At 60.4% G+C, this 18,054-nt stretch overlaps 90 non-coding genes and 4 pseudogenes across 90 annotated transcripts; all 94 read left to right on the top strand.

Moving 5' to 3' along the window:
• Positions 1 to 26: 26 nt before the first annotated feature.
• LOC134073943 (5S ribosomal RNA) lies at positions 27 to 145 on the top strand. Its single transcript, XR_009937407.1, has one exon. It is a non-coding gene; the product is annotated as a 5S ribosomal RNA (ribosomal RNA).
• Positions 146 to 218: 73 nt separating this feature from the next.
• Positions 219 to 337, top strand: LOC134073942 (5S ribosomal RNA). The gene has a single exon (XR_009937406.1). It is a non-coding gene; the product is annotated as a 5S ribosomal RNA (ribosomal RNA).
• Positions 338 to 410: 73 nt separating this feature from the next.
• On the top strand, positions 411 to 529 carry LOC134073941 (5S ribosomal RNA). The gene has a single exon (XR_009937405.1). It is a non-coding gene; the product is annotated as a 5S ribosomal RNA (ribosomal RNA).
• Positions 530 to 602: 73 nt separating this feature from the next.
• Positions 603 to 721, top strand: LOC134073939 (5S ribosomal RNA). The gene has a single exon (XR_009937403.1). It is a non-coding gene; the product is annotated as a 5S ribosomal RNA (ribosomal RNA).
• Positions 722 to 794: 73 nt separating this feature from the next.
• LOC134073938 (5S ribosomal RNA) lies at positions 795 to 913 on the top strand. Its single transcript, XR_009937402.1, has one exon. It is a non-coding gene; the product is annotated as a 5S ribosomal RNA (ribosomal RNA).
• Positions 914 to 986: 73 nt separating this feature from the next.
• Positions 987 to 1,105, top strand: LOC134073937 (5S ribosomal RNA). Its single transcript, XR_009937401.1, has one exon. It is a non-coding gene; the product is annotated as a 5S ribosomal RNA (ribosomal RNA).
• Positions 1,106 to 1,178: 73 nt separating this feature from the next.
• Positions 1,179 to 1,297, top strand: LOC134073936 (5S ribosomal RNA). Its single transcript, XR_009937400.1, has one exon. It is a non-coding gene; the product is annotated as a 5S ribosomal RNA (ribosomal RNA).
• Positions 1,298 to 1,370: 73 nt separating this feature from the next.
• Positions 1,371 to 1,489, top strand: LOC134073935 (5S ribosomal RNA). Its single transcript, XR_009937399.1, has one exon. It is a non-coding gene; the product is annotated as a 5S ribosomal RNA (ribosomal RNA).
• A 73-nt stretch (positions 1,490 to 1,562) lies between these two features.
• Positions 1,563 to 1,681, top strand: LOC134073933 (5S ribosomal RNA). Its single transcript, XR_009937397.1, has one exon. It is a non-coding gene; the product is annotated as a 5S ribosomal RNA (ribosomal RNA).
• A 73-nt stretch (positions 1,682 to 1,754) lies between these two features.
• Positions 1,755 to 1,873, top strand: LOC134073932 (5S ribosomal RNA). The gene has a single exon (XR_009937396.1). It is a non-coding gene; the product is annotated as a 5S ribosomal RNA (ribosomal RNA).
• A 73-nt stretch (positions 1,874 to 1,946) lies between these two features.
• On the top strand, positions 1,947 to 2,065 carry LOC134073931 (5S ribosomal RNA). Its single transcript, XR_009937395.1, has one exon. It is a non-coding gene; the product is annotated as a 5S ribosomal RNA (ribosomal RNA).
• Positions 2,066 to 2,138: 73 nt separating this feature from the next.
• LOC134073930 (5S ribosomal RNA) lies at positions 2,139 to 2,257 on the top strand. The gene has a single exon (XR_009937394.1). It is a non-coding gene; the product is annotated as a 5S ribosomal RNA (ribosomal RNA).
• Positions 2,258 to 2,330: 73 nt separating this feature from the next.
• On the top strand, positions 2,331 to 2,449 carry LOC134073929 (5S ribosomal RNA). The gene has a single exon (XR_009937393.1). It is a non-coding gene; the product is annotated as a 5S ribosomal RNA (ribosomal RNA).
• A 73-nt stretch (positions 2,450 to 2,522) lies between these two features.
• Positions 2,523 to 2,641, top strand: LOC134073927 (5S ribosomal RNA). Its single transcript, XR_009937391.1, has one exon. It is a non-coding gene; the product is annotated as a 5S ribosomal RNA (ribosomal RNA).
• A 73-nt stretch (positions 2,642 to 2,714) lies between these two features.
• On the top strand, positions 2,715 to 2,833 carry LOC134073926 (5S ribosomal RNA). The gene has a single exon (XR_009937390.1). It is a non-coding gene; the product is annotated as a 5S ribosomal RNA (ribosomal RNA).
• Positions 2,834 to 2,906: 73 nt separating this feature from the next.
• On the top strand, positions 2,907 to 3,025 carry LOC134073925 (5S ribosomal RNA). The gene has a single exon (XR_009937389.1). It is a non-coding gene; the product is annotated as a 5S ribosomal RNA (ribosomal RNA).
• A 73-nt stretch (positions 3,026 to 3,098) lies between these two features.
• Positions 3,099 to 3,217, top strand: LOC134073924 (5S ribosomal RNA). Its single transcript, XR_009937388.1, has one exon. It is a non-coding gene; the product is annotated as a 5S ribosomal RNA (ribosomal RNA).
• A 73-nt stretch (positions 3,218 to 3,290) lies between these two features.
• Positions 3,291 to 3,409, top strand: LOC134073923 (5S ribosomal RNA). The gene has a single exon (XR_009937387.1). It is a non-coding gene; the product is annotated as a 5S ribosomal RNA (ribosomal RNA).
• A 73-nt stretch (positions 3,410 to 3,482) lies between these two features.
• On the top strand, positions 3,483 to 3,602 carry LOC134074065 (5S ribosomal RNA). The gene has a single exon (XR_009937521.1). It is a non-coding gene; the product is annotated as a 5S ribosomal RNA (ribosomal RNA).
• A 73-nt stretch (positions 3,603 to 3,675) lies between these two features.
• Positions 3,676 to 3,794, top strand: LOC134073922 (5S ribosomal RNA). Its single transcript, XR_009937386.1, has one exon. It is a non-coding gene; the product is annotated as a 5S ribosomal RNA (ribosomal RNA).
• Positions 3,795 to 3,867: 73 nt separating this feature from the next.
• On the top strand, positions 3,868 to 3,986 carry LOC134074075 (5S ribosomal RNA; annotated as a pseudogene).
• Positions 3,987 to 4,059: 73 nt separating this feature from the next.
• LOC134073921 (5S ribosomal RNA) lies at positions 4,060 to 4,178 on the top strand. Its single transcript, XR_009937385.1, has one exon. It is a non-coding gene; the product is annotated as a 5S ribosomal RNA (ribosomal RNA).
• A 73-nt stretch (positions 4,179 to 4,251) lies between these two features.
• On the top strand, positions 4,252 to 4,369 carry LOC134074080 (5S ribosomal RNA; annotated as a pseudogene).
• Positions 4,370 to 4,442: 73 nt separating this feature from the next.
• Positions 4,443 to 4,561, top strand: LOC134073920 (5S ribosomal RNA). The gene has a single exon (XR_009937384.1). It is a non-coding gene; the product is annotated as a 5S ribosomal RNA (ribosomal RNA).
• A 73-nt stretch (positions 4,562 to 4,634) lies between these two features.
• Positions 4,635 to 4,753, top strand: LOC134073919 (5S ribosomal RNA). The gene has a single exon (XR_009937383.1). It is a non-coding gene; the product is annotated as a 5S ribosomal RNA (ribosomal RNA).
• A 73-nt stretch (positions 4,754 to 4,826) lies between these two features.
• LOC134073917 (5S ribosomal RNA) lies at positions 4,827 to 4,945 on the top strand. Its single transcript, XR_009937382.1, has one exon. It is a non-coding gene; the product is annotated as a 5S ribosomal RNA (ribosomal RNA).
• Positions 4,946 to 5,018: 73 nt separating this feature from the next.
• On the top strand, positions 5,019 to 5,137 carry LOC134073915 (5S ribosomal RNA). Its single transcript, XR_009937380.1, has one exon. It is a non-coding gene; the product is annotated as a 5S ribosomal RNA (ribosomal RNA).
• Positions 5,138 to 5,210: 73 nt separating this feature from the next.
• Positions 5,211 to 5,329, top strand: LOC134073914 (5S ribosomal RNA). Its single transcript, XR_009937379.1, has one exon. It is a non-coding gene; the product is annotated as a 5S ribosomal RNA (ribosomal RNA).
• A 73-nt stretch (positions 5,330 to 5,402) lies between these two features.
• On the top strand, positions 5,403 to 5,521 carry LOC134073913 (5S ribosomal RNA). Its single transcript, XR_009937378.1, has one exon. It is a non-coding gene; the product is annotated as a 5S ribosomal RNA (ribosomal RNA).
• A 73-nt stretch (positions 5,522 to 5,594) lies between these two features.
• On the top strand, positions 5,595 to 5,713 carry LOC134073912 (5S ribosomal RNA). The gene has a single exon (XR_009937377.1). It is a non-coding gene; the product is annotated as a 5S ribosomal RNA (ribosomal RNA).
• A 73-nt stretch (positions 5,714 to 5,786) lies between these two features.
• LOC134073911 (5S ribosomal RNA) lies at positions 5,787 to 5,905 on the top strand. The gene has a single exon (XR_009937376.1). It is a non-coding gene; the product is annotated as a 5S ribosomal RNA (ribosomal RNA).
• A 73-nt stretch (positions 5,906 to 5,978) lies between these two features.
• On the top strand, positions 5,979 to 6,097 carry LOC134073910 (5S ribosomal RNA). The gene has a single exon (XR_009937375.1). It is a non-coding gene; the product is annotated as a 5S ribosomal RNA (ribosomal RNA).
• A 73-nt stretch (positions 6,098 to 6,170) lies between these two features.
• LOC134073909 (5S ribosomal RNA) lies at positions 6,171 to 6,289 on the top strand. The gene has a single exon (XR_009937374.1). It is a non-coding gene; the product is annotated as a 5S ribosomal RNA (ribosomal RNA).
• Positions 6,290 to 6,362: 73 nt separating this feature from the next.
• LOC134073908 (5S ribosomal RNA) lies at positions 6,363 to 6,481 on the top strand. The gene has a single exon (XR_009937373.1). It is a non-coding gene; the product is annotated as a 5S ribosomal RNA (ribosomal RNA).
• Positions 6,482 to 6,554: 73 nt separating this feature from the next.
• LOC134073907 (5S ribosomal RNA) lies at positions 6,555 to 6,673 on the top strand. Its single transcript, XR_009937372.1, has one exon. It is a non-coding gene; the product is annotated as a 5S ribosomal RNA (ribosomal RNA).
• A 73-nt stretch (positions 6,674 to 6,746) lies between these two features.
• LOC134073906 (5S ribosomal RNA) lies at positions 6,747 to 6,865 on the top strand. The gene has a single exon (XR_009937371.1). It is a non-coding gene; the product is annotated as a 5S ribosomal RNA (ribosomal RNA).
• A 73-nt stretch (positions 6,866 to 6,938) lies between these two features.
• On the top strand, positions 6,939 to 7,057 carry LOC134073904 (5S ribosomal RNA). Its single transcript, XR_009937369.1, has one exon. It is a non-coding gene; the product is annotated as a 5S ribosomal RNA (ribosomal RNA).
• Positions 7,058 to 7,130: 73 nt separating this feature from the next.
• Positions 7,131 to 7,249, top strand: LOC134073903 (5S ribosomal RNA). Its single transcript, XR_009937368.1, has one exon. It is a non-coding gene; the product is annotated as a 5S ribosomal RNA (ribosomal RNA).
• Positions 7,250 to 7,322: 73 nt separating this feature from the next.
• On the top strand, positions 7,323 to 7,441 carry LOC134073901 (5S ribosomal RNA). Its single transcript, XR_009937366.1, has one exon. It is a non-coding gene; the product is annotated as a 5S ribosomal RNA (ribosomal RNA).
• Positions 7,442 to 7,514: 73 nt separating this feature from the next.
• Positions 7,515 to 7,633, top strand: LOC134073900 (5S ribosomal RNA). The gene has a single exon (XR_009937365.1). It is a non-coding gene; the product is annotated as a 5S ribosomal RNA (ribosomal RNA).
• A 73-nt stretch (positions 7,634 to 7,706) lies between these two features.
• LOC134073899 (5S ribosomal RNA) lies at positions 7,707 to 7,825 on the top strand. The gene has a single exon (XR_009937364.1). It is a non-coding gene; the product is annotated as a 5S ribosomal RNA (ribosomal RNA).
• A 73-nt stretch (positions 7,826 to 7,898) lies between these two features.
• Positions 7,899 to 8,017, top strand: LOC134073898 (5S ribosomal RNA). The gene has a single exon (XR_009937363.1). It is a non-coding gene; the product is annotated as a 5S ribosomal RNA (ribosomal RNA).
• Positions 8,018 to 8,090: 73 nt separating this feature from the next.
• On the top strand, positions 8,091 to 8,209 carry LOC134073897 (5S ribosomal RNA). Its single transcript, XR_009937362.1, has one exon. It is a non-coding gene; the product is annotated as a 5S ribosomal RNA (ribosomal RNA).
• A 73-nt stretch (positions 8,210 to 8,282) lies between these two features.
• LOC134073896 (5S ribosomal RNA) lies at positions 8,283 to 8,401 on the top strand. Its single transcript, XR_009937361.1, has one exon. It is a non-coding gene; the product is annotated as a 5S ribosomal RNA (ribosomal RNA).
• A 73-nt stretch (positions 8,402 to 8,474) lies between these two features.
• LOC134073895 (5S ribosomal RNA) lies at positions 8,475 to 8,593 on the top strand. Its single transcript, XR_009937360.1, has one exon. It is a non-coding gene; the product is annotated as a 5S ribosomal RNA (ribosomal RNA).
• A 73-nt stretch (positions 8,594 to 8,666) lies between these two features.
• LOC134073894 (5S ribosomal RNA) lies at positions 8,667 to 8,785 on the top strand. Its single transcript, XR_009937359.1, has one exon. It is a non-coding gene; the product is annotated as a 5S ribosomal RNA (ribosomal RNA).
• Positions 8,786 to 8,858: 73 nt separating this feature from the next.
• On the top strand, positions 8,859 to 8,977 carry LOC134073892 (5S ribosomal RNA). Its single transcript, XR_009937357.1, has one exon. It is a non-coding gene; the product is annotated as a 5S ribosomal RNA (ribosomal RNA).
• Positions 8,978 to 9,050: 73 nt separating this feature from the next.
• LOC134073891 (5S ribosomal RNA) lies at positions 9,051 to 9,169 on the top strand. The gene has a single exon (XR_009937356.1). It is a non-coding gene; the product is annotated as a 5S ribosomal RNA (ribosomal RNA).
• Positions 9,170 to 9,242: 73 nt separating this feature from the next.
• LOC134073890 (5S ribosomal RNA) lies at positions 9,243 to 9,361 on the top strand. The gene has a single exon (XR_009937355.1). It is a non-coding gene; the product is annotated as a 5S ribosomal RNA (ribosomal RNA).
• Positions 9,362 to 9,434: 73 nt separating this feature from the next.
• LOC134073889 (5S ribosomal RNA) lies at positions 9,435 to 9,553 on the top strand. Its single transcript, XR_009937354.1, has one exon. It is a non-coding gene; the product is annotated as a 5S ribosomal RNA (ribosomal RNA).
• Positions 9,554 to 9,626: 73 nt separating this feature from the next.
• LOC134073888 (5S ribosomal RNA) lies at positions 9,627 to 9,745 on the top strand. Its single transcript, XR_009937353.1, has one exon. It is a non-coding gene; the product is annotated as a 5S ribosomal RNA (ribosomal RNA).
• A 73-nt stretch (positions 9,746 to 9,818) lies between these two features.
• Positions 9,819 to 9,937, top strand: LOC134073887 (5S ribosomal RNA). Its single transcript, XR_009937352.1, has one exon. It is a non-coding gene; the product is annotated as a 5S ribosomal RNA (ribosomal RNA).
• A 73-nt stretch (positions 9,938 to 10,010) lies between these two features.
• LOC134073885 (5S ribosomal RNA) lies at positions 10,011 to 10,129 on the top strand. The gene has a single exon (XR_009937351.1). It is a non-coding gene; the product is annotated as a 5S ribosomal RNA (ribosomal RNA).
• A 73-nt stretch (positions 10,130 to 10,202) lies between these two features.
• Positions 10,203 to 10,321, top strand: LOC134073884 (5S ribosomal RNA). Its single transcript, XR_009937350.1, has one exon. It is a non-coding gene; the product is annotated as a 5S ribosomal RNA (ribosomal RNA).
• Positions 10,322 to 10,394: 73 nt separating this feature from the next.
• LOC134073883 (5S ribosomal RNA) lies at positions 10,395 to 10,513 on the top strand. The gene has a single exon (XR_009937349.1). It is a non-coding gene; the product is annotated as a 5S ribosomal RNA (ribosomal RNA).
• A 73-nt stretch (positions 10,514 to 10,586) lies between these two features.
• On the top strand, positions 10,587 to 10,705 carry LOC134073882 (5S ribosomal RNA). The gene has a single exon (XR_009937348.1). It is a non-coding gene; the product is annotated as a 5S ribosomal RNA (ribosomal RNA).
• Positions 10,706 to 10,778: 73 nt separating this feature from the next.
• LOC134073880 (5S ribosomal RNA) lies at positions 10,779 to 10,897 on the top strand. Its single transcript, XR_009937346.1, has one exon. It is a non-coding gene; the product is annotated as a 5S ribosomal RNA (ribosomal RNA).
• A 73-nt stretch (positions 10,898 to 10,970) lies between these two features.
• On the top strand, positions 10,971 to 11,089 carry LOC134073879 (5S ribosomal RNA). Its single transcript, XR_009937345.1, has one exon. It is a non-coding gene; the product is annotated as a 5S ribosomal RNA (ribosomal RNA).
• Positions 11,090 to 11,162: 73 nt separating this feature from the next.
• On the top strand, positions 11,163 to 11,281 carry LOC134073878 (5S ribosomal RNA). The gene has a single exon (XR_009937344.1). It is a non-coding gene; the product is annotated as a 5S ribosomal RNA (ribosomal RNA).
• A 73-nt stretch (positions 11,282 to 11,354) lies between these two features.
• LOC134073877 (5S ribosomal RNA) lies at positions 11,355 to 11,473 on the top strand. Its single transcript, XR_009937343.1, has one exon. It is a non-coding gene; the product is annotated as a 5S ribosomal RNA (ribosomal RNA).
• A 73-nt stretch (positions 11,474 to 11,546) lies between these two features.
• On the top strand, positions 11,547 to 11,665 carry LOC134073876 (5S ribosomal RNA). The gene has a single exon (XR_009937342.1). It is a non-coding gene; the product is annotated as a 5S ribosomal RNA (ribosomal RNA).
• A 73-nt stretch (positions 11,666 to 11,738) lies between these two features.
• Positions 11,739 to 11,857, top strand: LOC134073875 (5S ribosomal RNA). Its single transcript, XR_009937341.1, has one exon. It is a non-coding gene; the product is annotated as a 5S ribosomal RNA (ribosomal RNA).
• A 74-nt stretch (positions 11,858 to 11,931) lies between these two features.
• Positions 11,932 to 12,050, top strand: LOC134073874 (5S ribosomal RNA). Its single transcript, XR_009937340.1, has one exon. It is a non-coding gene; the product is annotated as a 5S ribosomal RNA (ribosomal RNA).
• Positions 12,051 to 12,123: 73 nt separating this feature from the next.
• On the top strand, positions 12,124 to 12,242 carry LOC134073873 (5S ribosomal RNA). The gene has a single exon (XR_009937339.1). It is a non-coding gene; the product is annotated as a 5S ribosomal RNA (ribosomal RNA).
• Positions 12,243 to 12,314: 72 nt separating this feature from the next.
• Positions 12,315 to 12,433, top strand: LOC134073872 (5S ribosomal RNA). Its single transcript, XR_009937338.1, has one exon. It is a non-coding gene; the product is annotated as a 5S ribosomal RNA (ribosomal RNA).
• Positions 12,434 to 12,506: 73 nt separating this feature from the next.
• Positions 12,507 to 12,625, top strand: LOC134073871 (5S ribosomal RNA). Its single transcript, XR_009937337.1, has one exon. It is a non-coding gene; the product is annotated as a 5S ribosomal RNA (ribosomal RNA).
• A 73-nt stretch (positions 12,626 to 12,698) lies between these two features.
• LOC134073868 (5S ribosomal RNA) lies at positions 12,699 to 12,817 on the top strand. The gene has a single exon (XR_009937335.1). It is a non-coding gene; the product is annotated as a 5S ribosomal RNA (ribosomal RNA).
• Positions 12,818 to 12,890: 73 nt separating this feature from the next.
• Positions 12,891 to 13,009, top strand: LOC134073867 (5S ribosomal RNA). The gene has a single exon (XR_009937334.1). It is a non-coding gene; the product is annotated as a 5S ribosomal RNA (ribosomal RNA).
• Positions 13,010 to 13,082: 73 nt separating this feature from the next.
• Positions 13,083 to 13,201, top strand: LOC134073866 (5S ribosomal RNA). The gene has a single exon (XR_009937333.1). It is a non-coding gene; the product is annotated as a 5S ribosomal RNA (ribosomal RNA).
• A 73-nt stretch (positions 13,202 to 13,274) lies between these two features.
• LOC134073865 (5S ribosomal RNA) lies at positions 13,275 to 13,393 on the top strand. The gene has a single exon (XR_009937332.1). It is a non-coding gene; the product is annotated as a 5S ribosomal RNA (ribosomal RNA).
• Positions 13,394 to 13,466: 73 nt separating this feature from the next.
• LOC134073864 (5S ribosomal RNA) lies at positions 13,467 to 13,585 on the top strand. The gene has a single exon (XR_009937331.1). It is a non-coding gene; the product is annotated as a 5S ribosomal RNA (ribosomal RNA).
• Positions 13,586 to 13,658: 73 nt separating this feature from the next.
• LOC134073863 (5S ribosomal RNA) lies at positions 13,659 to 13,777 on the top strand. The gene has a single exon (XR_009937330.1). It is a non-coding gene; the product is annotated as a 5S ribosomal RNA (ribosomal RNA).
• Positions 13,778 to 13,850: 73 nt separating this feature from the next.
• LOC134073862 (5S ribosomal RNA) lies at positions 13,851 to 13,969 on the top strand. Its single transcript, XR_009937329.1, has one exon. It is a non-coding gene; the product is annotated as a 5S ribosomal RNA (ribosomal RNA).
• Positions 13,970 to 14,042: 73 nt separating this feature from the next.
• LOC134073861 (5S ribosomal RNA) lies at positions 14,043 to 14,161 on the top strand. The gene has a single exon (XR_009937328.1). It is a non-coding gene; the product is annotated as a 5S ribosomal RNA (ribosomal RNA).
• A 73-nt stretch (positions 14,162 to 14,234) lies between these two features.
• Positions 14,235 to 14,353, top strand: LOC134073860 (5S ribosomal RNA). Its single transcript, XR_009937327.1, has one exon. It is a non-coding gene; the product is annotated as a 5S ribosomal RNA (ribosomal RNA).
• A 73-nt stretch (positions 14,354 to 14,426) lies between these two features.
• LOC134073859 (5S ribosomal RNA) lies at positions 14,427 to 14,545 on the top strand. Its single transcript, XR_009937326.1, has one exon. It is a non-coding gene; the product is annotated as a 5S ribosomal RNA (ribosomal RNA).
• A 73-nt stretch (positions 14,546 to 14,618) lies between these two features.
• LOC134074073 (5S ribosomal RNA) lies at positions 14,619 to 14,736 on the top strand (annotated as a pseudogene).
• Positions 14,737 to 14,809: 73 nt separating this feature from the next.
• Positions 14,810 to 14,928, top strand: LOC134073857 (5S ribosomal RNA). The gene has a single exon (XR_009937324.1). It is a non-coding gene; the product is annotated as a 5S ribosomal RNA (ribosomal RNA).
• A 73-nt stretch (positions 14,929 to 15,001) lies between these two features.
• On the top strand, positions 15,002 to 15,120 carry LOC134073856 (5S ribosomal RNA). Its single transcript, XR_009937323.1, has one exon. It is a non-coding gene; the product is annotated as a 5S ribosomal RNA (ribosomal RNA).
• Positions 15,121 to 15,193: 73 nt separating this feature from the next.
• Positions 15,194 to 15,312, top strand: LOC134073855 (5S ribosomal RNA). Its single transcript, XR_009937322.1, has one exon. It is a non-coding gene; the product is annotated as a 5S ribosomal RNA (ribosomal RNA).
• A 73-nt stretch (positions 15,313 to 15,385) lies between these two features.
• Positions 15,386 to 15,504, top strand: LOC134073853 (5S ribosomal RNA). The gene has a single exon (XR_009937321.1). It is a non-coding gene; the product is annotated as a 5S ribosomal RNA (ribosomal RNA).
• Positions 15,505 to 15,578: 74 nt separating this feature from the next.
• On the top strand, positions 15,579 to 15,697 carry LOC134074068 (5S ribosomal RNA). The gene has a single exon (XR_009937524.1). It is a non-coding gene; the product is annotated as a 5S ribosomal RNA (ribosomal RNA).
• A 72-nt stretch (positions 15,698 to 15,769) lies between these two features.
• LOC134074074 (5S ribosomal RNA) lies at positions 15,770 to 15,888 on the top strand (annotated as a pseudogene).
• Positions 15,889 to 15,961: 73 nt separating this feature from the next.
• On the top strand, positions 15,962 to 16,080 carry LOC134073852 (5S ribosomal RNA). Its single transcript, XR_009937320.1, has one exon. It is a non-coding gene; the product is annotated as a 5S ribosomal RNA (ribosomal RNA).
• Positions 16,081 to 16,153: 73 nt separating this feature from the next.
• On the top strand, positions 16,154 to 16,272 carry LOC134074029 (5S ribosomal RNA). The gene has a single exon (XR_009937488.1). It is a non-coding gene; the product is annotated as a 5S ribosomal RNA (ribosomal RNA).
• Positions 16,273 to 16,345: 73 nt separating this feature from the next.
• On the top strand, positions 16,346 to 16,464 carry LOC134074099 (5S ribosomal RNA). The gene has a single exon (XR_009937546.1). It is a non-coding gene; the product is annotated as a 5S ribosomal RNA (ribosomal RNA).
• A 73-nt stretch (positions 16,465 to 16,537) lies between these two features.
• Positions 16,538 to 16,656, top strand: LOC134074064 (5S ribosomal RNA). Its single transcript, XR_009937520.1, has one exon. It is a non-coding gene; the product is annotated as a 5S ribosomal RNA (ribosomal RNA).
• Positions 16,657 to 16,729: 73 nt separating this feature from the next.
• On the top strand, positions 16,730 to 16,848 carry LOC134074028 (5S ribosomal RNA). The gene has a single exon (XR_009937487.1). It is a non-coding gene; the product is annotated as a 5S ribosomal RNA (ribosomal RNA).
• A 73-nt stretch (positions 16,849 to 16,921) lies between these two features.
• Positions 16,922 to 17,040, top strand: LOC134074098 (5S ribosomal RNA). Its single transcript, XR_009937545.1, has one exon. It is a non-coding gene; the product is annotated as a 5S ribosomal RNA (ribosomal RNA).
• Positions 17,041 to 17,113: 73 nt separating this feature from the next.
• Positions 17,114 to 17,232, top strand: LOC134074097 (5S ribosomal RNA). The gene has a single exon (XR_009937544.1). It is a non-coding gene; the product is annotated as a 5S ribosomal RNA (ribosomal RNA).
• A 73-nt stretch (positions 17,233 to 17,305) lies between these two features.
• On the top strand, positions 17,306 to 17,424 carry LOC134074096 (5S ribosomal RNA). Its single transcript, XR_009937543.1, has one exon. It is a non-coding gene; the product is annotated as a 5S ribosomal RNA (ribosomal RNA).
• A 73-nt stretch (positions 17,425 to 17,497) lies between these two features.
• Positions 17,498 to 17,616, top strand: LOC134073845 (5S ribosomal RNA). Its single transcript, XR_009937314.1, has one exon. It is a non-coding gene; the product is annotated as a 5S ribosomal RNA (ribosomal RNA).
• Positions 17,617 to 17,689: 73 nt separating this feature from the next.
• LOC134074095 (5S ribosomal RNA) lies at positions 17,690 to 17,808 on the top strand. Its single transcript, XR_009937542.1, has one exon. It is a non-coding gene; the product is annotated as a 5S ribosomal RNA (ribosomal RNA).
• A 73-nt stretch (positions 17,809 to 17,881) lies between these two features.
• Positions 17,882 to 18,000, top strand: LOC134074026 (5S ribosomal RNA). The gene has a single exon (XR_009937485.1). It is a non-coding gene; the product is annotated as a 5S ribosomal RNA (ribosomal RNA).
• The last annotated feature ends 54 nt before the right edge of the window (positions 18,001 to 18,054 follow it).

Below are 18,054 nucleotides of genomic sequence, written 5' to 3'. Positions count from 1 at the left end.
GACTGGGTCCGAGTGGGGAGTTAATCGCTTACGGCCATACCGCGCTGAGCACGCCCGCTCTCGTCTGATCTCGGAAGCTAAGCAGCGCAGGGCCCGGTTAGTACTTGGATGGGAGACCGCCTGGGAATACCGGGTGCTGTAAGCGTTTTGCTTTGGATTGAGCTGCTTGCAGCCGCACCAGCTGCGCTTGAGGACTGGGTCCGAGTGGGGAGTTAATCGCTTACGGCCATACCGCGCTGAGCACGCCCGCTCTCGTCTGATCTCGGAAGCTAAGCAGCGCAGGGCCCGGTTAGTACTTGGATGGGAGACCGCCTGGGAATACCGGGTGCTGTAAGCGTTTTGCTTTGGATTGAGCTGCTTGCAGCCGCACCAGCTGCGCTTGAGGACTGGGTCCGAGTGGGGAGTTAATCGCTTACGGCCATACCGCGCTGAGCACGCCCGCTCTCGTCTGATCTCGGAAGCTAAGCAGCGCAGGGCCCGGTTAGTACTTGGATGGGAGACCGCCTGGGAATACCGGGTGCTGTAAGCGTTTTGCTTTGGATTGAGCTGCTTGCAGCCGCACCAGCTGCGCTTGAGGACTGGGTCCGAGTGGGGAGTTAATCGCTTACGGCCATACCGCGCTGAGCACGCCCGCTCTCGTCTGATCTCGGAAGCTAAGCAGCGCAGGGCCCGGTTAGTACTTGGATGGGAGACCGCCTGGGAATACCGGGTGCTGTAAGCGTTTTGCTTTGGATTGAGCTGCTTGCAGCCGCACCAGCTGCGCTTGAGGACTGGGTCCGAGTGGGGAGTTAATCGCTTACGGCCATACCGCGCTGAGCACGCCCGCTCTCGTCTGATCTCGGAAGCTAAGCAGCGCAGGGCCCGGTTAGTACTTGGATGGGAGACCGCCTGGGAATACCGGGTGCTGTAAGCGTTTTGCTTTGGATTGAGCTGCTTGCAGCCGCACCAGCTGCGCTTGAGGACTGGGTCCGAGTGGGGAGTTAATCGCTTACGGCCATACCGCGCTGAGCACGCCCGCTCTCGTCTGATCTCGGAAGCTAAGCAGCGCAGGGCCCGGTTAGTACTTGGATGGGAGACCGCCTGGGAATACCGGGTGCTGTAAGCGTTTTGCTTTGGATTGAGCTGCTTGCAGCCGCACCAGCTGCGCTTGAGGACTGGGTCCGAGTGGGGAGTTAATCGCTTACGGCCATACCGCGCTGAGCACGCCCGCTCTCGTCTGATCTCGGAAGCTAAGCAGCGCAGGGCCCGGTTAGTACTTGGATGGGAGACCGCCTGGGAATACCGGGTGCTGTAAGCGTTTTGCTTTGGATTGAGCTGCTTGCAGCCGCACCAGCTGCGCTTGAGGACTGGGTCCGAGTGGGGAGTTAATCGCTTACGGCCATACCGCGCTGAGCACGCCCGCTCTCGTCTGATCTCGGAAGCTAAGCAGCGCAGGGCCCGGTTAGTACTTGGATGGGAGACCGCCTGGGAATACCGGGTGCTGTAAGCGTTTTGCTTTGGATTGAGCTGCTTGCAGCCGCACCAGCTGCGCTTGAGGACTGGGTCCGAGTGGGGAGTTAATCGCTTACGGCCATACCGCGCTGAGCACGCCCGCTCTCGTCTGATCTCGGAAGCTAAGCAGCGCAGGGCCCGGTTAGTACTTGGATGGGAGACCGCCTGGGAATACCGGGTGCTGTAAGCGTTTTGCTTTGGATTGAGCTGCTTGCAGCCGCACCAGCTGCGCTTGAGGACTGGGTCCGAGTGGGGAGTTAATCGCTTACGGCCATACCGCGCTGAGCACGCCCGCTCTCGTCTGATCTCGGAAGCTAAGCAGCGCAGGGCCCGGTTAGTACTTGGATGGGAGACCGCCTGGGAATACCGGGTGCTGTAAGCGTTTTGCTTTGGATTGAGCTGCTTGCAGCCGCACCAGCTGCGCTTGAGGACTGGGTCCGAGTGGGGAGTTAATCGCTTACGGCCATACCGCGCTGAGCACGCCCGCTCTCGTCTGATCTCGGAAGCTAAGCAGCGCAGGGCCCGGTTAGTACTTGGATGGGAGACCGCCTGGGAATACCGGGTGCTGTAAGCGTTTTGCTTTGGATTGAGCTGCTTGCAGCCGCACCAGCTGCGCTTGAGGACTGGGTCCGAGTGGGGAGTTAATCGCTTACGGCCATACCGCGCTGAGCACGCCCGCTCTCGTCTGATCTCGGAAGCTAAGCAGCGCAGGGCCCGGTTAGTACTTGGATGGGAGACCGCCTGGGAATACCGGGTGCTGTAAGCGTTTTGCTTTGGATTGAGCTGCTTGCAGCCGCACCAGCTGCGCTTGAGGACTGGGTCCGAGTGGGGAGTTAATCGCTTACGGCCATACCGCGCTGAGCACGCCCGCTCTCGTCTGATCTCGGAAGCTAAGCAGCGCAGGGCCCGGTTAGTACTTGGATGGGAGACCGCCTGGGAATACCGGGTGCTGTAAGCGTTTTGCTTTGGATTGAGCTGCTTGCAGCCGCACCAGCTGCGCTTGAGGACTGGGTCCGAGTGGGGAGTTAATCGCTTACGGCCATACCGCGCTGAGCACGCCCGCTCTCGTCTGATCTCGGAAGCTAAGCAGCGCAGGGCCCGGTTAGTACTTGGATGGGAGACCGCCTGGGAATACCGGGTGCTGTAAGCGTTTTGCTTTGGATTGAGCTGCTTGCAGCCGCACCAGCTGCGCTTGAGGACTGGGTCCGAGTGGGGAGTTAATCGCTTACGGCCATACCGCGCTGAGCACGCCCGCTCTCGTCTGATCTCGGAAGCTAAGCAGCGCAGGGCCCGGTTAGTACTTGGATGGGAGACCGCCTGGGAATACCGGGTGCTGTAAGCGTTTTGCTTTGGATTGAGCTGCTTGCAGCCGCACCAGCTGCGCTTGAGGACTGGGTCCGAGTGGGGAGTTAATCGCTTACGGCCATACCGCGCTGAGCACGCCCGCTCTCGTCTGATCTCGGAAGCTAAGCAGCGCAGGGCCCGGTTAGTACTTGGATGGGAGACCGCCTGGGAATACCGGGTGCTGTAAGCGTTTTGCTTTGGATTGAGCTGCTTGCAGCCGCACCAGCTGCGCTTGAGGACTGGGTCCGAGTGGGGAGTTAATCGCTTACGGCCATACCGCGCTGAGCACGCCCGCTCTCGTCTGATCTCGGAAGCTAAGCAGCGCAGGGCCCGGTTAGTACTTGGATGGGAGACCGCCTGGGAATACCGGGTGCTGTAAGCGTTTTGCTTTGGATTGAGCTGCTTGCAGCCGCACCAGCTGCGCTTGAGGACTGGGTCCGAGTGGGGAGTTAATCGCTTACGGCCATACCGCGCTGAGCACGCCCGCTCTCGTCTGATCTCGGAAGCTAAGCAGCGCAGGGCCCGGTTAGTACTTGGATGGGAGACCGCCTGGGAATACCGGGTGCTGTAAGCGTTTTGCTTTGGATTGAGCTGCTTGCAGCCGCACCAGCTGCGCTTGAGGACTGGGTCCGAGTGGGGAGTTAATCGCTTACGGCCATACCGCGCTGAGCACGGCCCGCTCTCGTCTGATCTCGGAAGCTAAGCAGCGCAGGGCCCGGTTAGTACTTGGATGGGAGACCGCCTGGGAATACCGGGTGCTGTAAGCGTTTTGCTTTGGATTGAGCTGCTTGCAGCCGCACCAGCTGCGCTTGAGGACTGGGTCCGAGTGGGGAGTTAATCGCTTACGGCCATACCGCGCTGAGCACGCCCGCTCTCGTCTGATCTCGGAAGCTAAGCAGCGCAGGGCCCGGTTAGTACTTGGATGGGAGACCGCCTGGGAATACCGGGTGCTGTAAGCGTTTTGCTTTGGATTGAGCTGCTTGCAGCCGCACCAGCTGCGCTTGAGGACTGGGTCCGAGTGGGGAGTTAATCGCTTACGGCCATACCGCGCTGAGCACGCCCGCTCTCGTCTGATCTCAGAAGCTAAGCAGCTCAGGGCCCGGTTAGTACTTGGATGGGAGACCGCCTGGGAATACCGGGTGCTGTAAGCGTTTTGCTTTGGATTGAGCTGCTTGCAGCCGCACCAGCTGCGCTTGAGGACTGGGTCCGAGTGGGGAGTTAATCGCTTACGGCCATACCGCGCTGAGCACGCCCGCTCTCGTCTGATCTCGGAAGCTAAGCAGCGCAGGGCCCGGTTAGTACTTGGATGGGAGACCGCCTGGGAATACCGGGTGCTGTAAGCGTTTTGCTTTGGATTGAGCTGCTTGCAGCCGCACCAGCTGCGCTTGAGGACTGGGTCCGAGTGGGGAGTTAATCGCTTACGGCCAACCGCGCTGAGCACGCCCGCTCTCGTCTGATCTCAGAAGCTAAGCAGCTCAGGGCCCGGTTAGTACTTGGATGGGAGACCGCCTGGGAATACCGGGTGCTGTAAGCGTTTTGCTTTGGATTGAGCTGCTTGCAGCCGCACCAGCTGCGCTTGAGGACTGGGTCCGAGTGGGGAGTTAATCGCTTACGGCCATACCGCGCTGAGCACGCCCGCTCTCGTCTGATCTCGGAAGCTAAGCAGCGCAGGGCCCGGTTAGTACTTGGATGGGAGACCGCCTGGGAATACCGGGTGCTGTAAGCGTTTTGCTTTGGATTGAGCTGCTTGCAGCCGCACCAGCTGCGCTTGAGGACTGGGTCCGAGTGGGGAGTTAATCGCTTACGGCCATACCGCGCTGAGCACGCCCGCTCTCGTCTGATCTCGGAAGCTAAGCAGCGCAGGGCCCGGTTAGTACTTGGATGGGAGACCGCCTGGGAATACCGGGTGCTGTAAGCGTTTTGCTTTGGATTGAGCTGCTTGCAGCCGCACCAGCTGCGCTTGAGGACTGGGTCCGAGTGGGGAGTTAATCGCTTACGGCCATACCGCGCTGAGCACGCCCGCTCTCGTCTGATCTCGGAAGCTAAGCAGCGCAGGGCCCGGTTAGTACTTGGATGGGAGACCGCCTGGGAATACCGGGTGCTGTAAGCGTTTTGCTTTGGATTGAGCTGCTTGCAGCCGCACCAGCTGCGCTTGAGGACTGGGTCCGAGTGGGGAGTTAATCGCTTACGGCCATACCGCGCTGAGCACGCCCGCTCTCGTCTGATCTCGGAAGCTAAGCAGCGCAGGGCCCGGTTAGTACTTGGATGGGAGACCGCCTGGGAATACCGGGTGCTGTAAGCGTTTTGCTTTGGATTGAGCTGCTTGCAGCCGCACCAGCTGCGCTTGAGGACTGGGTCCGAGTGGGGAGTTAATCGCTTACGGCCATACCGCGCTGAGCACGCCCGCTCTCGTCTGATCTCGGAAGCTAAGCAGCGCAGGGCCCGGTTAGTACTTGGATGGGAGACCGCCTGGGAATACCGGGTGCTGTAAGCGTTTTGCTTTGGATTGAGCTGCTTGCAGCCGCACCAGCTGCGCTTGAGGACTGGGTCCGAGTGGGGAGTTAATCGCTTACGGCCATACCGCGCTGAGCACGCCCGCTCTCGTCTGATCTCGGAAGCTAAGCAGCGCAGGGCCCGGTTAGTACTTGGATGGGAGACCGCCTGGGAATACCGGGTGCTGTAAGCGTTTTGCTTTGGATTGAGCTGCTTGCAGCCGCACCAGCTGCGCTTGAGGACTGGGTCCGAGTGGGGAGTTAATCGCTTACGGCCATACCGCGCTGAGCACGCCCGCTCTCGTCTGATCTCGGAAGCTAAGCAGCGCAGGGCCCGGTTAGTACTTGGATGGGAGACCGCCTGGGAATACCGGGTGCTGTAAGCGTTTTGCTTTGGATTGAGCTGCTTGCAGCCGCACCAGCTGCGCTTGAGGACTGGGTCCGAGTGGGGAGTTAATCGCTTACGGCCATACCGCGCTGAGCACGCCCGCTCTCGTCTGATCTCGGAAGCTAAGCAGCGCAGGGCCCGGTTAGTACTTGGATGGGAGACCGCCTGGGAATACCGGGTGCTGTAAGCGTTTTGCTTTGGATTGAGCTGCTTGCAGCCGCACCAGCTGCGCTTGAGGACTGGGTCCGAGTGGGGAGTTAATCGCTTACGGCCATACCGCGCTGAGCACGCCCGCTCTCGTCTGATCTCGGAAGCTAAGCAGCGCAGGGCCCGGTTAGTACTTGGATGGGAGACCGCCTGGGAATACCGGGTGCTGTAAGCGTTTTGCTTTGGATTGAGCTGCTTGCAGCCGCACCAGCTGCGCTTGAGGACTGGGTCCGAGTGGGGAGTTAATCGCTTACGGCCATACCGCGCTGAGCACGCCCGCTCTCGTCTGATCTCGGAAGCTAAGCAGCGCAGGGCCCGGTTAGTACTTGGATGGGAGACCGCCTGGGAATACCGGGTGCTGTAAGCGTTTTGCTTTGGATTGAGCTGCTTGCAGCCGCACCAGCTGCGCTTGAGGACTGGGTCCGAGTGGGGAGTTAATCGCTTACGGCCATACCGCGCTGAGCACGCCCGCTCTCGTCTGATCTCGGAAGCTAAGCAGCGCAGGGCCCGGTTAGTACTTGGATGGGAGACCGCCTGGGAATACCGGGTGCTGTAAGCGTTTTGCTTTGGATTGAGCTGCTTGCAGCCGCACCAGCTGCGCTTGAGGACTGGGTCCGAGTGGGGAGTTAATCGCTTACGGCCATACCGCGCTGAGCACGCCCGCTCTCGTCTGATCTCGGAAGCTAAGCAGCGCAGGGCCCGGTTAGTACTTGGATGGGAGACCGCCTGGGAATACCGGGTGCTGTAAGCGTTTTGCTTTGGATTGAGCTGCTTGCAGCCGCACCAGCTGCGCTTGAGGACTGGGTCCGAGTGGGGAGTTAATCGCTTACGGCCATACCGCGCTGAGCACGCCCGCTCTCGTCTGATCTCGGAAGCTAAGCAGCGCAGGGCCCGGTTAGTACTTGGATGGGAGACCGCCTGGGAATACCGGGTGCTGTAAGCGTTTTGCTTTGGATTGAGCTGCTTGCAGCCGCACCAGCTGCGCTTGAGGACTGGGTCCGAGTGGGGAGTTAATCGCTTACGGCCATACCGCGCTGAGCACGCCCGCTCTCGTCTGATCTCGGAAGCTAAGCAGCGCAGGGCCCGGTTAGTACTTGGATGGGAGACCGCCTGGGAATACCGGGTGCTGTAAGCGTTTTGCTTTGGATTGAGCTGCTTGCAGCCGCACCAGCTGCGCTTGAGGACTGGGTCCGAGTGGGGAGTTAATCGCTTACGGCCATACCGCGCTGAGCACGCCCGCTCTCGTCTGATCTCGGAAGCTAAGCAGCGCAGGGCCCGGTTAGTACTTGGATGGGAGACCGCCTGGGAATACCGGGTGCTGTAAGCGTTTTGCTTTGGATTGAGCTGCTTGCAGCCGCACCAGCTGCGCTTGAGGACTGGGTCCGAGTGGGGAGTTAATCGCTTACGGCCATACCGCGCTGAGCACGCCCGCTCTCGTCTGATCTCGGAAGCTAAGCAGCGCAGGGCCCGGTTAGTACTTGGATGGGAGACCGCCTGGGAATACCGGGTGCTGTAAGCGTTTTGCTTTGGATTGAGCTGCTTGCAGCCGCACCAGCTGCGCTTGAGGACTGGGTCCGAGTGGGGAGTTAATCGCTTACGGCCATACCGCGCTGAGCACGCCCGCTCTCGTCTGATCTCGGAAGCTAAGCAGCGCAGGGCCCGGTTAGTACTTGGATGGGAGACCGCCTGGGAATACCGGGTGCTGTAAGCGTTTTGCTTTGGATTGAGCTGCTTGCAGCCGCACCAGCTGCGCTTGAGGACTGGGTCCGAGTGGGGAGTTAATCGCTTACGGCCATACCGCGCTGAGCACGCCCGCTCTCGTCTGATCTCGGAAGCTAAGCAGCGCAGGGCCCGGTTAGTACTTGGATGGGAGACCGCCTGGGAATACCGGGTGCTGTAAGCGTTTTGCTTTGGATTGAGCTGCTTGCAGCCGCACCAGCTGCGCTTGAGGACTGGGTCCGAGTGGGGAGTTAATCGCTTACGGCCATACCGCGCTGAGCACGCCCGCTCTCGTCTGATCTCGGAAGCTAAGCAGCGCAGGGCCCGGTTAGTACTTGGATGGGAGACCGCCTGGGAATACCGGGTGCTGTAAGCGTTTTGCTTTGGATTGAGCTGCTTGCAGCCGCACCAGCTGCGCTTGAGGACTGGGTCCGAGTGGGGAGTTAATCGCTTACGGCCATACCGCGCTGAGCACGCCCGCTCTCGTCTGATCTCGGAAGCTAAGCAGCGCAGGGCCCGGTTAGTACTTGGATGGGAGACCGCCTGGGAATACCGGGTGCTGTAAGCGTTTTGCTTTGGATTGAGCTGCTTGCAGCCGCACCAGCTGCGCTTGAGGACTGGGTCCGAGTGGGGAGTTAATCGCTTACGGCCATACCGCGCTGAGCACGCCCGCTCTCGTCTGATCTCGGAAGCTAAGCAGCGCAGGGCCCGGTTAGTACTTGGATGGGAGACCGCCTGGGAATACCGGGTGCTGTAAGCGTTTTGCTTTGGATTGAGCTGCTTGCAGCCGCACCAGCTGCGCTTGAGGACTGGGTCCGAGTGGGGAGTTAATCGCTTACGGCCATACCGCGCTGAGCACGCCCGCTCTCGTCTGATCTCGGAAGCTAAGCAGCGCAGGGCCCGGTTAGTACTTGGATGGGAGACCGCCTGGGAATACCGGGTGCTGTAAGCGTTTTGCTTTGGATTGAGCTGCTTGCAGCCGCACCAGCTGCGCTTGAGGACTGGGTCCGAGTGGGGAGTTAATCGCTTACGGCCATACCGCGCTGAGCACGCCCGCTCTCGTCTGATCTCGGAAGCTAAGCAGCGCAGGGCCCGGTTAGTACTTGGATGGGAGACCGCCTGGGAATACCGGGTGCTGTAAGCGTTTTGCTTTGGATTGAGCTGCTTGCAGCCGCACCAGCTGCGCTTGAGGACTGGGTCCGAGTGGGGAGTTAATCGCTTACGGCCATACCGCGCTGAGCACGCCCGCTCTCGTCTGATCTCGGAAGCTAAGCAGCGCAGGGCCCGGTTAGTACTTGGATGGGAGACCGCCTGGGAATACCGGGTGCTGTAAGCGTTTTGCTTTGGATTGAGCTGCTTGCAGCCGCACCAGCTGCGCTTGAGGACTGGGTCCGAGTGGGGAGTTAATCGCTTACGGCCATACCGCGCTGAGCACGCCCGCTCTCGTCTGATCTCGGAAGCTAAGCAGCGCAGGGCCCGGTTAGTACTTGGATGGGAGACCGCCTGGGAATACCGGGTGCTGTAAGCGTTTTGCTTTGGATTGAGCTGCTTGCAGCCGCACCAGCTGCGCTTGAGGACTGGGTCCGAGTGGGGAGTTAATCGCTTACGGCCATACCGCGCTGAGCACGCCCGCTCTCGTCTGATCTCGGAAGCTAAGCAGCGCAGGGCCCGGTTAGTACTTGGATGGGAGACCGCCTGGGAATACCGGGTGCTGTAAGCGTTTTGCTTTGGATTGAGCTGCTTGCAGCCGCACCAGCTGCGCTTGAGGACTGGGTCCGAGTGGGGAGTTAATCGCTTACGGCCATACCGCGCTGAGCACGCCCGCTCTCGTCTGATCTCGGAAGCTAAGCAGCGCAGGGCCCGGTTAGTACTTGGATGGGAGACCGCCTGGGAATACCGGGTGCTGTAAGCGTTTTGCTTTGGATTGAGCTGCTTGCAGCCGCACCAGCTGCGCTTGAGGACTGGGTCCGAGTGGGGAGTTAATCGCTTACGGCCATACCGCGCTGAGCACGCCCGCTCTCGTCTGATCTCGGAAGCTAAGCAGCGCAGGGCCCGGTTAGTACTTGGATGGGAGACCGCCTGGGAATACCGGGTGCTGTAAGCGTTTTGCTTTGGATTGAGCTGCTTGCAGCCGCACCAGCTGCGCTTGAGGACTGGGTCCGAGTGGGGAGTTAATCGCTTACGGCCATACCGCGCTGAGCACGCCCGCTCTCGTCTGATCTCGGAAGCTAAGCAGCGCAGGGCCCGGTTAGTACTTGGATGGGAGACCGCCTGGGAATACCGGGTGCTGTAAGCGTTTTGCTTTGGATTGAGCTGCTTGCAGCCGCACCAGCTGCGCTTGAGGACTGGGTCCGAGTGGGGAGTTAATCGCTTACGGCCATACCGCGCTGAGCACGCCCGCTCTCGTCTGATCTCGGAAGCTAAGCAGCGCAGGGCCCGGTTAGTACTTGGATGGGAGACCGCCTGGGAATACCGGGTGCTGTAAGCGTTTTGCTTTGGATTGAGCTGCTTGCAGCCGCACCAGCTGCGCTTGAGGACTGGGTCCGAGTGGGGAGTTAATCGCTTACGGCCATACCGCGCTGAGCACGCCCGCTCTCGTCTGATCTCGGAAGCTAAGCAGCGCAGGGCCCGGTTAGTACTTGGATGGGAGACCGCCTGGGAATACCGGGTGCTGTAAGCGTTTTGCTTTGGATTGAGCTGCTTGCAGCCGCACCAGCTGCGCTTGAGGACTGGGTCCGAGTGGGGAGTTAATCGCTTACGGCCATACCGCGCTGAGCACGCCCGCTCTCGTCTGATCTCGGAAGCTAAGCAGCGCAGGGCCCGGTTAGTACTTGGATGGGAGACCGCCTGGGAATACCGGGTGCTGTAAGCGTTTTGCTTTGGATTGAGCTGCTTGCAGCCGCACCAGCTGCGCTTGAGGACTGGGTCCGAGTGGGGAGTTAATCGCTTACGGCCATACCGCGCTGAGCACGCCCGCTCTCGTCTGATCTCGGAAGCTAAGCAGCGCAGGGCCCGGTTAGTACTTGGATGGGAGACCGCCTGGGAATACCGGGTGCTGTAAGCGTTTTGCTTTGGATTGAGCTGCTTGCAGCCGCACCAGCTGCGCTTGAGGACTGGGTCCGAGTGGGGAGTTAATCGCTTACGGCCATACCGCGCTGAGCACGCCCGCTCTCGTCTGATCTCGGAAGCTAAGCAGCGCAGGGCCCGGTTAGTACTTGGATGGGAGACCGCCTGGGAATACCGGGTGCTGTAAGCGTTTTGCTTTGGATTGAGCTGCTTGCAGCCGCACCAGCTGCGCTTGAGGACTGGGTCCGAGTGGGGAGTTAATCGCTTACGGCCATACCGCGCTGAGCACGCCCGCTCTCGTCTGATCTCGGAAGCTAAGCAGCGCAGGGCCCGGTTAGTACTTGGATGGGAGACCGCCTGGGAATACCGGGTGCTGTAAGCGTTTTGCTTTGGATTGAGCTGCTTGCAGCCGCACCAGCTGCGCTTGAGGACTGGGTCCGAGTGGGGAGTTAATCGCTTACGGCCATACCGCGCTGAGCACGCCCGCTCTCGTCTGATCTCGGAAGCTAAGCAGCGCAGGGCCCGGTTAGTACTTGGATGGGAGACCGCCTGGGAATACCGGGTGCTGTAAGCGTTTTGCTTTGGATTGAGCTGCTTGCAGCCGCACCAGCTGCGCTTGAGGACTGGGTCCGAGTGGGGAGTTAATCGCTTACGGCCATACCGCGCTGAGCACGCCCGCTCTCGTCTGATCTCGGAAGCTAAGCAGCGCAGGGCCCGGTTAGTACTTGGATGGGAGACCGCCTGGGAATACCGGGTGCTGTAAGCGTTTTGCTTTGGATTGAGCTGCTTGCAGCCGCACCAGCTGCGCTTGAGGACTGGGTCCGAGTGGGGAGTTAATCGCTTACGGCCATACCGCGCTGAGCACGCCCGCTCTCGTCTGATCTCGGAAGCTAAGCAGCGCAGGGCCCGGTTAGTACTTGGATGGGAGACCGCCTGGGAATACCGGGTGCTGTAAGCGTTTTGCTTTGGATTGAGCTGCTTGCAGCCGCACCAGCTGCGCTTGAGGACTGGGTCCGAGTGGGGAGTTAATCGCTTACGGCCATACCGCGCTGAGCACGCCCGCTCTCGTCTGATCTCGGAAGCTAAGCAGCGCAGGGCCCGGTTAGTACTTGGATGGGAGACCGCCTGGGAATACCGGGTGCTGTAAGCGTTTTGCTTTGGATTGAGCTGCTTGCATGCCGCACCAGCTGCGCTTGAGGACTGGGTCCGAGTGGGGAGTTAATCGCTTACGGCCATACCGCGCTGAGCACGCCCGCTCTCGTCTGATCTCGGAAGCTAAGCAGCGCAGGGCCCGGTTAGTACTTGGATGGGAGACCGCCTGGGAATACCGGGTGCTGTAAGCGTTTTGCTTTGGATTGAGCTGCTTGCAGCCGCACCAGCTGCGCTTGAGGACTGGGTCCGAGTGGGGAGTTAATCGCTTACGGCCATACCGCGCTGAGCACGCCCGCTCTCGTCTGATCTCGGAAGCTAAGCAGCGCAGGGCCCGGTTAGTACTTGGATGGGAGACCGCCTGGGAATACCGGGTGCTGTAAGCGTTTTGCTTTGGATTGAGCTCTTGCAGCCGCACCAGCTGCGCTTGAGGACTGGGTCCGAGTGGGGAGTTAATCGCTTACGGCCATACCGCGCTGAGCACGCCCGCTCTCGTCTGATCTCGGAAGCTAAGCAGCGCAGGGCCCGGTTAGTACTTGGATGGGAGACCGCCTGGGAATACCGGGTGCTGTAAGCGTTTTGCTTTGGATTGAGCTGCTTGCAGCCGCACCAGCTGCGCTTGAGGACTGGGTCCGAGTGGGGAGTTAATCGCTTACGGCCATACCGCGCTGAGCACGCCCGCTCTCGTCTGATCTCGGAAGCTAAGCAGCGCAGGGCCCGGTTAGTACTTGGATGGGAGACCGCCTGGGAATACCGGGTGCTGTAAGCGTTTTGCTTTGGATTGAGCTGCTTGCAGCCGCACCAGCTGCGCTTGAGGACTGGGTCCGAGTGGGGAGTTAATCGCTTACGGCCATACCGCGCTGAGCACGCCCGCTCTCGTCTGATCTCGGAAGCTAAGCAGCGCAGGGCCCGGTTAGTACTTGGATGGGAGACCGCCTGGGAATACCGGGTGCTGTAAGCGTTTTGCTTTGGATTGAGCTGCTTGCAGCCGCACCAGCTGCGCTTGAGGACTGGGTCCGAGTGGGGAGTTAATCGCTTACGGCCATACCGCGCTGAGCACGCCCGCTCTCGTCTGATCTCGGAAGCTAAGCAGCGCAGGGCCCGGTTAGTACTTGGATGGGAGACCGCCTGGGAATACCGGGTGCTGTAAGCGTTTTGCTTTGGATTGAGCTGCTTGCAGCCGCACCAGCTGCGCTTGAGGACTGGGTCCGAGTGGGGAGTTAATCGCTTACGGCCATACCGCGCTGAGCACGCCCGCTCTCGTCTGATCTCGGAAGCTAAGCAGCGCAGGGCCCGGTTAGTACTTGGATGGGAGACCGCCTGGGAATACCGGGTGCTGTAAGCGTTTTGCTTTGGATTGAGCTGCTTGCAGCCGCACCAGCTGCGCTTGAGGACTGGGTCCGAGTGGGGAGTTAATCGCTTACGGCCATACCGCGCTGAGCACGCCCGCTCTCGTCTGATCTCGGAAGCTAAGCAGCGCAGGGCCCGGTTAGTACTTGGATGGGAGACCGCCTGGGAATACCGGGTGCTGTAAGCGTTTTGCTTTGGATTGAGCTGCTTGCAGCCGCACCAGCTGCGCTTGAGGACTGGGTCCGAGTGGGGAGTTAATCGCTTACGGCCATACCGCGCTGAGCACGCCCGCTCTCGTCTGATCTCGGAAGCTAAGCAGCGCAGGGCCCGGTTAGTACTTGGATGGGAGACCGCCTGGGAATACCGGGTGCTGTAAGCGTTTTGCTTTGGATTGAGCTGCTTGCAGCCGCACCAGCTGCGCTTGAGGACTGGGTCCGAGTGGGGAGTTAATCGCTTACGGCCATACCGCGCTGAGCACGCCCGCTCTCGTCTGATCTCGGAAGCTAAGCAGCGCAGGGCCCGGTTAGTACTTGGATGGGAGACCGCCTGGGAATACCGGGTGCTGTAAGCGTTTTGCTTTGGATTGAGCTGCTTGCAGCCGCACCAGCTGCGCTTGAGGACTGGGTCCGAGTGGGGAGTTAATCGCTTACGGCCATACCGCGCTGAGCACGCCCGCTCTCGTCTGATCTCGGAAGCTAAGCAGCGCAGGGCCCGGTTAGTACTTGGATGGGAGACCGCCTGGGAATACCGGGTGCTGTAAGCGTTTTGCTTTGGATTGAGCTGCTTGCAGCCGCACCAGCTGCGCTTGAGGACTGGGTCCGAGTGGGGAGTTAATCGCTTACGGCCATACCGCGCTGAGCACGCCCGCTCTCGTCTGATCTCGGAAGCTAAGCAGCGCAGGGCCCGGTTAGTACTTGGATGGGAGACCGCCTGGGAATACCGGGTGCTGTAAGCGTTTTGCTTTGGATTGAGCTGCTTGCAGCCGCACCAGCTGCGCTTGAGGACTGGGTCCGAGTGGGGAGTTAATCGCTTACGGCCATACCGCGCTGAGCACGCCCGCTCTCGTCTGATCTCGGAAGCTAAGCAGCGCAGGGCCCGGTTAGTACTTGGATGGGAGACCGCCTGGGAATACCGGGTGCTGTAAGCGTTTTGCTTTGGATTGAGCTGCTTGCAGCCGCACCAGCTGCGCTTGAGGACTGGGTCCGAGTGGGGAGTTAATCGCTTACGGCCATACCGCGCTGAGCACGCCCGCTCTCGTCTGATCTCGGAAGCTAAGCAGCGCAGGGCCCGGTTAGTACTTGGATGGGAGACCGCCTGGGAATACCGGGTGCTGTAAGCGTTTTGCTTTGGATTGAGCTGCTTGCAGCCGCACCAGCTGCGCTTGAGGACTGGGTCCGAGTGGGGAGTTAATCGCTTACGGCCATACCGCGCTGAGCACGCCCGCCTCGTCTGATCTCGGAAGCTAAGCAGCGCAGGGCCCGGTTAGTACTTGGATGGGAGACCGCCTGGGAATACCGGGTGCTGTAAGCGTTTTGCTTTGGATTGAGCTGCTTGCAGCCGCACCAGCTGCGCTTGAGGACTGGGTCCGAGTGGGGAGTTAATCGCTTACGGCCATACCGCGCTGAGCACGCCCGCTCTCGTCTGATCTCGGAAGCTAAGCAGCGCAGGGCCCGGTTAGTACTTGGATGGGAGACCGCCTGGGAATACCGGGTGCTGTAAGCGTTTTGCTTTGGATTGAGCTGCTTGCAGCCGCACCAGCTGCGCTTGAGGACTGGGTCCGAGTGGGGAGTTAATCGCTTACGGCCATACCGCGCTGAGCACGCCCGCTCTCGTCTGATCTCGGAAGCTAAGCAGCGCAGGGCCCGGTTAGTACTTGGATGGGAGACCGCCTGGGAATACCGGGTGCTGTAAGCGTTTTGCTTTGGATTGAGCTGCTTGCAGCCGCACCAGCTGCGCTTGAGGACTGGGTCCGAGTGGGGAGTTAATCGCTTACGGCCATACCGCGCTGAGCACGCCCGCTCTCGTCTGATCTCGGAAGCTAAGCAGCGCAGGGCCCGGTTAGTACTTGGATGGGAGACCGCCTGGGAATACCGGGTGCTGTAAGCGTTTTGCTTTGGATTGAGCTGCTTGCAGCCGCACCAGCTGCGCTTGAGGACTGGGTCCGAGTGGGGAGTTAATCGCTTACGGCCATACCGCGCTGAGCACGCCCGCTCTCGTCTGATCTCGGAAGCTAAGCAGCGCAGGGCCCGGTTAGTACTTGGATGGGAGACCGCCTGGGAATACCGGGTGCTGTAAGCGTTTTGCTTTGGATTGAGCTGCTTGCAGCCGCACCAGCTGCGCTTGAGGACTGGGTCCGAGTGGGGAAGTTAATCGCTTACGGCCATACCGCGCTGAGCACGCCCGCTCTCGTCTGATCTCGGAAGCTAAGCAGCGCAGGGCCCGGTTAGTACTTGGATGGGAGACCGCCTGGGAATACCGGGTGCTGTAACTGATCTCGGAAGCTAAGCAGCGCAGGGCCCGGTTAGTACTTGGATGGGAGACGGCCTGGGAATACCGGGTGCTGTAATACGGCCATACCGCGCTGAGCACGCCCGCTCTCGTCTGATCTCGGAAGCTAAGCAGCGCAGGGCCCGGTTAGTACTTGGATGGGAGACCGCCTGGGAATACCGGGTGCTGTAAGCGTTTTGCTTTGGATTGAGCTGCTTGCAGCCGCACCAGCTGCGCTTGAGGACTGGGTCCGAGTGGGGAGTTAATCGCTTACGGCCATACCGCGCTGAGCACGCCCGCTCTCGTCTGATCTCGGAAGCTAAGCAGCGCAGGGCCCGGTTAGTACTTGGATGGGAGACCGCCTGGGAATACCGGGTGCTGTAAGCGTTTTGCTTTGGATTGAGCTGCTTGCAGCCGCACCAGCTGCGCTTGAGGACTGGGTCCGAGTGGGGAGTTAATCGCTTACGGCCATACCGCGCTGAGCACGCCCGCTCTCGTCTGATCTCGGAAGCTAAGCAGGGCAGGGCCCGGTTAGTACTTGGATGGGAGACCGCCTGGGAATACCGGGTGCCGTAAGCGTTTTGCTTTGGATTGAGCTGCTTGCAGCCGCACCAGCTGCGCTTGAGGACTGGGTCCGAGTGGGGAGTTAATCGCTTACGGCCATACCGCGCTGAGCACGCCCGCTCTCGTCTGATCTCGGAAGCTAAGCAGCGCAGGGCCCGGTTAGTACTTGGATGGGAGACCGCCTGGGAATACCGGGTGCCGTAAGCGTTTTGCTTTGGATTGAGCTGCTTGCAGCCGCACCAGCTGCGCTTGAGGACTGGGTCCGAGTGGGGAGTTAATCGCTTACGGCCATACCGCGCTGAGCACGCCCGCTCTCGTCTGATCTCGGAAGCTAAGCAGCGCAGGGCCCGGTTAGTACTTGGATGGGAGACCGCCTGGGAATACCGGCTGCCGTAAGCGTTTTGCTTTGGATTGAGCTGCTTGCAGCCGCACCAGCTGCGCTTGAGGACTGGGTCCGAGTGGGGAGTTAATCGCTTACGGCCATACCGCGCTGAGCACGCCCGCTCTCGTCTGATCTCGGAAGCTAAGCAGGGCAGGGCCCGGTTAGTACTTGGATGGGAGACCGCCTGGGAATACCGGGTGCCGTAAGCGTTTTGCTTTGGATTGAGCTGCTTGCAGCCGCACCAGCTGCGCTTGAGGACTGGGTCCGAGTGGGGAGTTAATCGCTTACGGCCATACCGCGCTGAGCACGCCCGCTCTCGTCTGATCTCGGAAGCTAAGCAGCGCAGGGCCCGGTTAGTACTTGGATGGGAGACCGCCTGGGAATACCGGGTGCCGTAAGCGTTTTGCTTTGGATTGAGCTGCTTGCAGCCGCACCAGCTGCGCTTGAGGACTTGGTCCGAGTGGGGAGTTAATCGCTTACGGCCATACCGCGCTGAGCACGCCCGCTCTCGTCTGATCTCGGAAGCTAAGCAGCGCAGGGCCCGGTTAGTACTTGGATGGGAGACCGCCTGGGAATACCGGGTGCCGTAAGCGTTTTGCTTTGGATTGAGCTGCTTGCAGCCGCACCAGCTGCGCTTGAGGACTGGGTCCGAGTGGGGAGTTAATCGCTTACGGCCATACCGCGCTGAGCACGCCCGCTCTCGTCTGATCTCGGAAGCTAAGCAGCGCAGGGCCCGGTTAGTACTTGGATGGGAGACCGCCTGGGAATACCGGGTGCCGTAAGCGTTTTGCTTTGGATTGAGCTGCTTGCAGCCGCACCAGCTGCGCTTGAGGACTGGGTCCGAGTGGGGAGTTAATCGCTTACGGCCATACCGCGCTGAGCACGCCCGCTCTCGTCTGATCTCGGAAGCTAAGCAGCGCAGGGCCCGGTTAGTACTTGGATGGGAGACCGCCTGGGAATACCGGGTGCTGTAAGCATTTTGCTTTGGATTGAGCTGCTTGCAGCCGCACCAGCTGCGCTTGAGGACTGGGTCCGAGTGGGGAGTTAATCGCTTACGGCCATACCGCGCTGAGCACGCCCGCTCTCGTCTGATCTCGGAAGCTAAGCAGCGCAGGGCCCGGTTAGTACTTGGATGGGAGACCGCCTGGGAATACCGGGTGCCGTAAGCGTTTTGCTTTGGATTGAGCTGCTTGCAGCCGCACCAACTGCGCTTGAGGACTGGGTCCGAGTGGGGAGTTAATCGCTTACGGCCATACCGCGCTGAGCACGCTCGCTCTCGTCTGATCTCGGAAGCTAAGCAGCGCAGGGCCCGGTTAGTACTTGGATGGGAGACCGCCTGGGAATACCGGGTGCTGTAAGCGTTTTGCTTTGGATTGAGCTGCTTGCAGCCGCACCAGCTGCGCTTGAGGACTGGG

This window comes from Sardina pilchardus, unplaced genomic scaffold (genome assembly GCF_963854185.1).
Source record: "Sardina pilchardus unplaced genomic scaffold, fSarPil1.1 HAP1_SCAFFOLD_180, whole genome shotgun sequence".
Lineage (NCBI taxonomy): Eukaryota > Metazoa > Chordata > Actinopteri > Clupeiformes > Clupeidae > Sardina > Sardina pilchardus.
This window is presented reverse-complemented; position numbering and strand designations above follow the sequence as displayed.